The sequence below is a fragment of the Colobus angolensis genome, unplaced genomic scaffold, assembly GCF_000951035.1.
Source record: "Colobus angolensis palliatus isolate OR3802 unplaced genomic scaffold, Cang.pa_1.0 Scaffold39, whole genome shotgun sequence".
Classification (NCBI taxonomy): domain Eukaryota; kingdom Metazoa; phylum Chordata; class Mammalia; order Primates; family Cercopithecidae; genus Colobus; species Colobus angolensis.
This window is the reverse complement of record NW_012117265.1, coordinates 742,690-752,074: the sequence shown is the minus strand read 5'-3', so window position 1 is coordinate 752,074 and position 9,385 is coordinate 742,690. Positions and strand designations below refer to the sequence as shown.

Genomic DNA, 9,385 nt, shown 5'->3' with positions numbered 1-9,385 from the left:
ACCGGGAGGCAGAGGTAGCGGTAAGCCAAGATCACCCCATTGCACTCCGGCCTGGACAACAAGAGTGAAACTCCATCTCAAAAAAATAAAAAATAAAAAATAAAGTTAAATAGGAAAAGCACAAGTATCTATCCATTTCAGACAACAAATACCAGTTAGTTACTACTTTCATAATAATAAGGCATTTAGTAAATTAATAATATTTGAGTTCTTTAGCTGTTGGAAAGTCCTGTGCCACAGAATTTAGCATTAATCTGTCAAGGATACGTAACAGGAACAGAACAGTTATCCACTGTCCTAAATTCCCCACCCTAAAAAGGAAAGAAACTAAAGTTTTGGTAAATCTTTAGAATTCAATCAAATAACTACCACATTTTCTGTTAATGTGTTCTTTTTCTGCAGCCATAAAGAAAGCACGACCAAACCTTTTTCCTTCATCATACTATCACTGCTAAGTCCTGAAATTCCATTTGAAATAATTGGAGGCCGGGCGCGGTGGCTCAAGCCTGTAATCCCAGCACTTTGGGAGGCCGAGACGGGCGGATCACGAGGTCAGGAGATCGAGACCATCCTGGCTAACACGGTGAAACCCCGTCTCTACTAAAAATACAAAAAAAACTAGCCGGGCGAGGTGGCGGGCGCCTGTAGTCCCAGCTACTCCGGAGGCTGAGGCAGGAGAATGGCGTAAACCCGGGAGGCGGAGCTTGCAGTGAGCTGAGATCCGGCCACTGCACTCCAGGCCCAGCGACAGAGCGAGACTCCGCCTCAGAAAAAAAAAAAAAAAGAAAAGAAAAAAAGAAATAATTGGAGAAACTTACCTGACAGGCTCTGGGGGAAAAAAAAAAGTAAATGAAGGGTTTTTGTTGTTGTTGTTGTTTTAAAGAAAAACTGGAGGCTGAGGTGGCAGATCACTTGAGGTCAGGAGTTCAAGACCAGCCTGGCCAACATGGTGAAACCCCGTATCTACTAAAAATACAAAAAAAAATTAGCCAGGTGTGGTGGTGCAGGACTGTAATCCCAGCTACTCAGGAGGCTGAGGTGGGAGGATTGTTTGAACCCAGAAGGCAGACATTGCAGTGAGCTGAGATTGTTCCACTGAATTCCAGCCTGGGAGACAGTGAGAGGCTCCATCTCAAAAAAAAAAAAAAAACAAGGAACAGATGACTACATACATAACCTGTTTTCTGAAATCCAACTATTTCTGGCCTCTGTGGAAATACTTTATTTTCTCTATCAATCTGTAATGACAGGATGCATCTTATAGTTAATAAAACGTTGAAGCTGAAAAGAGTGAATACCTCTTTTCAATGTGACAACCTCAGAGATGAGCAGTGCTGACTGGAACACAAACAAGTCTAACTCAGGTGTCAGGTAAGGTCATCCTATCTCCTGGGACATTAGTCACCCCCATCTGCTCAGTAAAGTGATCACCCGCCACCACCCCAGGAGATACTGCACTGTGTGCTTTTCAGGCTCATGCACACATGACCTGAATAGGAGGTTCTTGCACAACCGGAATGAGTGGGTTCTCCAGTGCTTACATATTGTTTTCTCTCTTCATTAGTCTGAGAGGAAGGAAGAAATCATTTCTGTCTTCTCCCCCAAATACAATCATTCAATTGGCTGACCAGCCTGTGTCCCCAAGGAATGGAAACTGGAGTTGGGGAGGAAAAAGGTGATTGTCCCAAGGGTTAGCTTTTTATAGAAATGATATACCAGAAGATTCCTCCCATCCCACCCAGGCATCCAGCTGTTCTCTGTGAGGCCCCACCCCCTCAGGCTGCTCACTGGGAGAAATGACCCAGGGGCTGATATTCACTAGACCTTCCCAGAGACAGCGCAGCTGTGTGTCTCTTGGGTCAACCCCAGGCAGTTCTGAAACAGAACCAGGAAAAGACGGAGAGTGGGCTGAGAACACATCACTCTGTAAAGTTTCCAAAGGGGACTCTCAGTGTTGGGAAGGTATCCGCACCCAGGGGAAAGAAAAGAAGGAGAGGCACAAAGGTTTTTTGTTTGTTGTTTACAGTCGAGTGTCAGGTTATTCTCTGCTTTCTCACATGTGAAATGTTCAGGAACACAAATCTTTTAAGAAGCCGGCCGGGGCTGGGCGCGGTGGCTCAAGCCTGTAATCCCAGCACTTTGGGAGGCCGAGACGGGCGGATCACAAGGTCAGGAGATCGAGACCATCCTGGCTAACACAGTGAAACCCCGTCTCTACTAAAATACAAAAAACTAGCCGGGCGAGATGGCGGGCGCCTGTAGTCCCAGCTACTCGGGAGGCTGAGGCAGGAGAATGGCGTGAACCCGGGAGACGGAGCTTGCAGTGAGCTGAGATCCGGCCACTGCACTCCAGCCAGGGCGACAGAGCGAGACTCCGTCTCAAAAAAAAAAAAAAAAAAAAAGAAGCCGGCCGGACGAGGTAGTCACGCCTGTAATCCCAGCACTTTGGGAGGCTGAGGTGGGCGGATCACCTGTGGTAATGAGTTCGAGATGAGCCTGGCCAACATAGTGAAACCTAGTCTCTACTAAAAATACAAAAAATTAGCCGGGCATGGTGGCGGGTGCCTGTAGTCCCAGCTACTCGGGAGGCTGAGGCAGGAGAATGGCGTGAACCCGGGAGGCGGAGCTTGCAGTGAGCCAAGATCGCGTCACTGCACTCCAGCCTGGAGAGCAAGACTCCGTCTTAAAAAAAAAAAAATGCCAGACATTGCTCTCTGAAAACAAAATGAAAATTAAAACACTGGGACTCTGAAATTTAGCACGGGTGGGGCGGAGGAGGGAGGAGTTCATGATGTTGCTGTGAATTGAGGAGGTAAAGTTAGCCTGGGTAAGGCTCTGTAAACCAAGGGAGTTACTACCACCTCTAGGAGGAGTTAGAATGAGGAAATAGGGTAGTGGATTTGAGACCCTGCTACCCTCATCTCTGAAAAACTCGAAGAGGAATCAGTCACCCTGGGAAGAAAAGAAGGGACTGGGGACCCCGCAGACCACAGCTCCTCCCATGCCTAAACCCCACGCAAGAATCTGGATTCTGATTGCAGTTAGATACTAACCAGGCACCCTCAGCCCCACTGCCTCGCGAGGCCGCCTCCCTGAGAGTCAGGTCACAGAAGACGCTGACCGCCTGCTTCCCCATGGTGCCTGGGGATAAGATCTTGGAGAGCTGCTCGATTCGCCCAAGTTCTTTCTCAGATTTTGAATTCCAGCGGAAAGGCTGGAGCCAAGCAGGCTGAAAACCCCACGAGGGAACCCACTCAGCGGGAGAACGAGGTTTCTTCACCTCCCGTGCCAGGATTCGCCCGTCACTTCCCCACCAACCAGCGACCCCACACCTCAGCCGCTCCTGTCCAGACCCCAAACACCCCCATCCCCAAACCTCTCACGGAGGCGGATCTGGGGTCTTCTCCCCACCCCTCTATTAAACTGTTTCTGCTGCAGCCCTTGGAGTCTCGGTGCAGTGACTTGGACCGCGAACCTGTGCCGGTTACAGCCGCACAATCCCGGGAGACGCAGGGCTGCGGGCGCGGAGCTGCCCCAGAGAGGGCGCTGGAGCCGGGGGCCCTAGTCGCCGCGCAGAAACGGGACAGGACGCCCGGGGTCCCGGCTGCCGGCCCAGCCCCCACCCCCAACCCCGCGGCCGAGGGGAACAAGGGCAGGCTGTGCCAGGGGAACTCGGGTCCGCAGACCCCGCAGTCGCCGCGGGGACGCCCGAGTTCCGCCACAGCCGGTTTTGACCGGTTCCAACCAGCCCTTCGCCCTGCCTCAGGACGCCGGGCCCCGCATACTCACCATTTCCCAGCTTCCGCGGCGTCCCGGGTTCTCCCCAAGGCTCCCCGCTGCCAGCATACGACTCAGTGTGACAGAGCCTGCCACTGAACTGCCAGGGCGTCTCTCAGCTACAGATCCGGGACCAGTAGCTCAGAGCGGTGGAGAAAGCTCCACCCTCCTCCCGGCAGCGCGCCTGATTGGCAGTTCCCACGGGAACGGATTGACAGAAAAGCGATCTTACACAGCTGAGTGGAGCCGGATGAAGCGGTTCCAGACGCAGCCCTTGATAGGGTGAGCTTCCTCCCTTCGCTGTGACCTGACCCCTCCCACGGGATATTTGCATTTAAGCGGAATTTCCTGCCTGTACTCAATGTGCTCTTCCTGCTCCTTCTTCCTGGACGGGGACCCTCAAGTGTGTGCCGGGAATTCGAGACTCACTACCCAGTGGAGCCATCCCCTGGCCTCTGAGCAGTAGGGGAGCCCAGACCACACAAACCACACTGAAGCAGGAGGGAAGGCTTGGTGTCCTCCAGGGATCAGGAATTTAGGATGAGGCTGCTGGCTCCATGGTCAAGCCTTTCTCCCACCTTCTCTCTCAATCTACTCATTCTCAGACCAGAAGATAAAAACACATCAACAATGAAATAAAATTGTTAAATGCATGGAAAATATGGAATTACATGGCAGCAATTTTCTATAAAGGAATCAAAAGAAGGGAAAAAAACCAACCTGAATTAGTTCAGAGAAGTTTCAGCCACAGTTCAGCAGGAAACCCCCTTTCAGGAGGTTAAATATATTCCCAAGCTTAGAAGCCAGATTCTGACTCCTGAAATTGAGTGCCAGAGTGTGTAACCAGCAGCTTAGCAGCTGAGTCTCCAACCACGTTTTAAACCTTTTTTGTCTTCTTCTTCTTTCCCTTTTCCTCTTTCCCTTCCTGATCCCAAGATAATAACTTCGAGATAAACCGGATAGATGTTACCTCTCATCTTAAAATGCAGCTTCAGAATGTGCTGTGAACCTCCACTCTCTTTCCTTTCCCATACTGTACTGCCATGCCTTATGCACATTTATTTTTATTTTATTTTTTTGGAGACAGAGTCTCACTCTGTCACCCAGGACAGAGTGCAGTGGCACAATCTCGGCTCACTGCAATCTCTGCCTCCTGGGTTCAAACACTTCTGCCTCAGCCTCCCAAGTAGCTGGGACTACAGGCGCATGCCGCCACGCCCGGCTATATTTTTTGTATTTTAGCAGAGACAGAGTTTCACCGTGTTGCCCAGGCTGGTCGAGAACTCCTGAGCTCAGGCAATCCGCCCGCCTCGGCCTCCCAAAATGTTAGGATTACAGGCGTGAGCCACCACGCCTGGCCTATGCACATTTATTTACCTAAATACTTATTAAGCACACACTATGCTCTCTTATTTGGTCATATATTTCCTTAGAAGCTTCAAGGGTTGGATCCTGATAGGGACCAGGCACCTCTGGAATTCTCTCTCCAACAAAAGAATACTTCAAAGACAGAAACCACACCCAGCTGAAGAGTGACTACAAGACTGACTGCGACTAATTTGAAGTAGTCCCTTCACCAAATGGGACAATAATTCAAGGGGGTCAACCAGAGCAAGTCACGCCACCTGGTACCTCTAGCCCCCCCTTGCCTCTTCCGCATTCCAAACTCTTTCTTTAAAAACCCCTGCGTTCCCTCCACAAATTGAACAGTGGAATTGCTTTCTGTTCTTCCCCTGCTAGGACAGATAATAAAGAAATCTCGCTCCCTCCTATCACAACTCATTATTATTTTGACTTCTTTCCACAAGCGGCAAGCAGCCAGACCCTTTTGCCAGTTACAAGTGGGACCAGCACCTGGTGATGGGGCAGGGGCACTGAAAGATTTAGGGATGAAGGAGCTCAACTTGCCCTTCTGTGTCCTCTCTGCAGTGTGGAAATGCTCTCTCCTTCAAGACTTTAAATATTAATGAATTAAATGCTCCAATCAAAAGCCAAGGCATTAGACTTTGAAAATATAAAGATTTCCCATATTTGTATGAAATACAAGTGTACCTGGTAAACTGAGTTCTTTCTCTAGTTTGTATGAGTCACAAAGAAAGAATATCTAATGGAACAAAAAAAAGGCAAAACAGGACTTATTTTCTGGCCAGAGAAGGGGTCAGAGTCAGCTCTTGCTCCGAAGACACTTGCTCCTCCTAGAGCTGCGGGAAGCTGGGGAATTTTAAGCAGCTAGATACGGGATGGGGACATTTGTAATATGGGCAGAAAGGAACTTCAGATGTGCAGGCACAAATCATAAACATGTCTCTTTATACCACACATGTTCCAAAGGCTGGCCGGGTGTGGTGGTTCATGCCTGTAATCCCAGCACTTTGGGAGGCCAAGGCGGGCGGATCACCTGAGGTTGGGAGTTTGAGACCAGCCTGACCAACATGGAGAAACCCCGTCTCTACTAAAAATACGAAATTAGCCAGGCATGGTGGCACATGCCTGTAATCCCAGCTACTCGGGAGGCTGAGGCAGGAGAATCGCTCAAACCTGGGAGGCGGAGGTTGCAGTGAGCTGAGATAGCACCACCGCACTCCAGCCTGGGCAGAAAGAGCGAAACTCCATCTCAAAACAAAACAACGGACCGGGTGCGGTGGCTCACACCTGTAATCCCAGCACTTTGGGAGGCCAAGGTAGGCAGATCATGAGGTCAGGAGATCGAGACCATCCTGGGTAACATATTGAAACCCCGTCTCTGTTAAAAAAAAAAAAAAAATTAGCTGGACGTGGTGGCACATACCTGTAATCCCAGCTACTCAGGAGGCTGAGGCAGGAGAATCGCTTGAACCCAGGAGGCAGAGGTTGCAGTAAGCTGAGATCATGTCACTGCACTCCAGCCTGGCGACAAAGCTAGATTCCATCTAAAAAAAAAAACAAAAAACAAAAAACAACAATGAAAAAGCTGCCGTGACTTTCTTCTCTGGGTGAGGATTTTCATCTTACAATAAGGTGTCAATGATCTAAACCAGCAGTTCCCAATCTTTTCGGCACAGGGACTAGTTTCTTAGAAGATAATTTCTCCATGTACTGGAGTGGGGATGGTTTTGGGGTGATTCAAGTACATTACATTTATTGTGCACTTAAATATTATTATTACATTGTAATATATAATGATGTAATTGTACAACTCGCCATAATGTAGAGTCAGTGGGAGCCCTGAGCTTGTTTTCCTGCAACTAGATGGTCCCATCTGGGGGTGATGGGAGACAGTGACAGATCTTCCAGATTCTCATAAGGTGCATGCAACCTAGATCGCTTGTGTGCACAGCTCACAATAGGGTTCATGCTCCTATGATAATCTAATGCTGCCTTTGATCTGACAGAAGGCAGAGCTCAGGTAGTAATGTGAGTGATGGGAAGTGGCTGTCAAATACAGGTAAAGCTTTGCTCACTCGCCCACTGCTCACCTTCTGCTGTGTGGCCTAGTTCCTAACAGGCCACGGTCTGGTATCGGTCCATGGCCCAGGGGTTGGGGATCCCTGATCTAAAGGCAACTGGTTCTGGTTTGCTCTGGTTTTGAGCAGGCCTTATCTAACTCTGATAATTGGCAAAGGGTCCTGAAGCTCCTAGGCCATCTGGAGTCCTAGTAAGCTAGCATACCTAAAGATAAACAGTCTAGGGAAAAAAAATTTTATCTACTGCTTGAGAAAATAATTAGCGGCTGGGCACGGTGGCTCACGCCTGTAATCCCAGCACTTTGGGAGGCCGAGGCGGGTGAATCACGAGGTCAGGAGTTCAAGATCAGCCTGGCCAACATGGTGAGACCCTGTCTGTACTAAAAATACAAAAATTATCTGGGTATGGTGGCAGGCACCTGTAATCCCAGCTACTTGGGAGGCTGAGGCAGGAGAATCGCTTGAACCCAGAAGGCGGAGGTTGCAGTGAGCTGAAATCGCACCATTGCACTCCAGCCTAGGCAACAGAGCGAGACTGTCTCAAAAAAAAGAGAAGAAAAAGAAAATAATTATCCATTTCAGCTGTTTTGCTTTCTCAGATATTTTTCCAGGACTGGCCCAGTAACAAAAGTACCAGACATAAAAGCATCATGAACTGGAACCGGGAACCCATGGCTAAAAAGAAAGGAGCCAAACATCAAGTGTAATTCAATCAAACAAAATCTTGAATCAACTTGTGAAAACTGTAGTGTTGGCCAGGCGCAGTGGCTCAGGCCTGTAATCCTAGCACTTTGGGAGGCCGAGACGGGTGGATCACGAGGTCAGGAGATCGAGACCATCCTGGCTAACACGGTGAAACCCCGTCTCTACTAAAAAAATACAAAAAACGAGCCGGGCGAGGTGATGGGCACCTGTAGTCCCAGCTACTCGGGAGGCTGAGGCAGGAGAATGGCGTGAACCCGGAAGGTGGAGCGTGCAGTGAGCTGAGATCTGGCCACTGCACTCCAGCCTGGGTGACAGAGCAAGACTCCGTCTCAAAAAAAAAATAAAAAGAAAAAGAAAACTGTAGTGTTTCCTGACAAGACAAATGGGCATGTTTGAAAAACAAGAAAAAAAATGATGTCTGATTATAACTAATGAATAAATGATATTCATGCCTTTAAAAATTACAGACACATGCATGCACGCACACTCACAATCTATTATCACAAGACTGTTCTCTCTCTGAAGGATCAACTATCTTTCTGTCAGATGCTTCATCAGCCTTTCACATTAACTGCCTTTGGAATAATATTATATACTTACTTTTCCCTAGATAGTTGTGAAAAGAGGGTGCAGTGGGTCAAAGGTGATGTCAGGGGTTTATGTACAGATTTTGCATATTTTTACAAATTGCAGCATTTAACTAGTTCATTACTGTGTTGATTTTAATTCTTACAAAAGCTTTCAGACAAAAATAAACACTCATATAACCATGAGGAAAAAAATTCAGAATAGAATAGAGAGTCCAAAAATAAGGTCACACACCTATGACCACCTGATCTTCGACAAAGCTGACAAAAACAAGCAATGGGGAAAAGAGTCCCTATTCAATAAATGGTTCTGGGTTAACTGGCTAGCCATAGGCAGAAGACTGAAGCTGGACCCCTTCTTTACACCATATACAAAAATCAGCTCAGGATGGATAAAGACTTAAATGTAAAACCTCAAACTATAAACACCCTGGAAGAAGACCTAGGCAATACCATCTTGTACATAGGAACAGACAAAGATTTCATGGCAAAGACAGCAAAAGCAATTGTAACAAAAGAAAAAATTGACAAGTGGGATCTAATTAAATTTAAGAGTTTCTGCACAGCAAAAGAAACTATCAACAGAGTAAACAGACAGCCTACAAAATCGGAGAAAACATCTGCAAACTATACATCAGACAAAGGTCTAATATCTACCATCTATAAGAAACAAAGAAAATTACAAGAGAAAAACAAACAGCACCGTTAAAAAGTGGTCAAAAGACATGAATAGACATTTTTCCAAAGAAGACATACATGCGGAGGCCGGGGGCAGTGGTTCATGCCTGTAATCCCAGCACTTTGGGAGGCCAAGGTGGGCAGATCACCTGAGGTCAGGAGTTCGAGACCAGCCTGGCCAACATGGTGAAACCC

At 47.9% G+C, this 9,385-nt stretch overlaps 1 protein-coding gene across 3 annotated transcripts in view; it reads right to left on the bottom strand.

Moving 5' to 3' along the window:
- The window catches only part of ZNF442 (zinc finger protein 442), a 32,800-nt gene that overhangs the window by 22,056 nt on the left and 1,359 nt on the right, over positions 1 to 9,385 (bottom strand). Inside the window, exon 1 of one of the 3 annotated variants that reach the window (XM_011954747.1) lies at positions 4,010 to 4,112. The exons of 1 other annotated variant lie outside the window; for it this stretch is intronic. The gene's annotated coding sequence lies outside the window, so the exon portion shown is untranslated. Of the gene's footprint in view, positions 1 to 3,789; positions 3,930 to 4,009; positions 4,113 to 9,385 lie in introns of those variants that run through there. One more of the 3 variants, XM_011954746.1, reaches the window with a different exon arrangement.